Source organism: Acipenser ruthenus, unplaced genomic scaffold (genome assembly GCF_902713425.1).
Source record: "Acipenser ruthenus unplaced genomic scaffold, fAciRut3.2 maternal haplotype, whole genome shotgun sequence".
Taxonomy (NCBI): domain Eukaryota; kingdom Metazoa; phylum Chordata; class Actinopteri; order Acipenseriformes; family Acipenseridae; genus Acipenser; species Acipenser ruthenus.
In genome coordinates, this window is record NW_026708135.1 from 5538 (window position 1) to 7500 (window position 1963).

Below are 1963 nucleotides of genomic sequence, written 5' to 3' on the forward strand. Positions count from 1 at the left end.
TCAACTAATTATGTGACTTCTAAAGACAATTGGTTGCACCAGAGCTTATTTAGGTGTGTCATAGCAAAGGGGGTGAATACTTATGCAATCAATTATTTTCTGTTTTATATTTGTAATTAATTTAGAACAAGTTGTAGATTTTATTTTTCACTTTGACATTATGGACTTTTCTTGTGTTGATCAGTGGCAAAAACTCCCAATTAAATCCATTTTGATTCCATGTTGTAACACAATGAAATGTGGAAAAGTCCAAGGGGGGTGAATACTTTTGAGAGCCACTGTATTTCTTAGCAGACACCCTTATCCAGGACGACTTACAATTGTTACAAGATATCACATTATTTTTACATACAATTATATTATTTTTCTACATACAATTACCCATTTATACAGTTGGATTTTTACTGGAGCAATCTAGGTAAAGTACCTTGCTTAAGGGTACAGCAGCAATGTCCCCCACCTGGGATTGAACCCACGACCTTCTAGTCAAGAGTCCCGAGACCTAACCACTACTCCACACTGCCGCCCTGACCATAGTCAAAATTGAGCTACATGACCAGAGTCACCATTGAGCTACATGACCAGAGTCACCATTGAGCTACATGACCAGAGTCACCATTGAGCTAAATGACCATAGTTAGAATAGAATTGACTAGAGTCAGAATAGTGCTACATTGGAGGCTGTGTGGTCCAGTGGTTAAAGAAAAGGGCTTGTAACCAGGAGGTCCCCGGTTCAAATCCCACCTTAGCCACTGACTCACTGTGTGACCCTGAGCAAGTCACTTAACCTCCTTGTGCTCCGTCTTTCGGGTGAGATGTAATTGTAAGTGACTCTGCAGCTGATGCAAAGTTCACACACCCTAGTCTCTGTAAGTCGCCTTGGATAAAGGTGTCTGCTAAATAAACACATAATAATAATACATTACCATAGCCACAAAAAACCTTAGTGGACAAAGTGGGTCTGGGTGGCCGAGCGGCAGTTCCAGGAGGTCGGCATGAAGTAGTGACTTGCTCTCATAATGCTATTAGATAACAGATACACTGGGGGGGTAAGTGCATATTACTAAGGGCATGGTCTTTTCATCAAAAAAATATTTAAGTAAAAATAATAAGTCAAGCCATGTGGGAGGCTCTGCACCCCGGGCAGAGTTCCCATTCACCCCTGGCAGCTTCCACTTCCCTGGAAGTCTGTCTGTTGCCCTCCCGTGCCTGGCGCCAGATCAGGTCGGGCTGGAGGCTCTGTTTTCGGCTTGGGGAGGCGGTGGGTCCCCTTACAGTCCTGGACTTCCATGCTGATGGAAGTATGCTGCCCTCCCGCGCCTGGCGCCAGATCAGGCCGGGCTGGAGGCTCTGTTTTGGGCTTGAGTAGGCAGTGTGGGTCCCTTACATTTTTTTATTTTTAATGCACTTTAAGTCTCTTGCCTTCACGGGGTATGGAGGCTCTGTTTTGGGCAACAGTGTGCCATTTGTGTCGCTGACTTTCAGTGCACTTGAAGCCTGTTGCCCTCGTGGGGTTTGGAGGCTCTGTTTTCAGCAGCAGTGTGCCGTTTGTGTCCTTGGTGACCTCCATGTTTTTGCTGCTAGAGACTAAGTCCCGTTGTGGACATGGTCGTGTCTACCTTCAATGCGAGCCTTTTGGTGGACATGGTCATTGGCCGAGCACTTTAAAAAAAAAAAAATCCTATCTTTAACATTAGATGACCATAGTCCGGACTTTTTTGGCTCCGCCAGAAACTAAGAGTTGAAAAAGACATAGTCATGTCGCCTATCTTTAACATGACATGACCATGACCATAGCAGGGCAGTTTATGGAAGTCTGTAAACGGCCGAGATTGAAATGTCCTGCGGGGTGGCAGCGACTCCTTGGCAGTGTGACTTCGGCCCCGTTGCCCATAAAGACTCCATGTCTGAGATACAACGGGGGGACCCGCGGAGATTTCCGTCGACAGGGTTTTTAGGACAA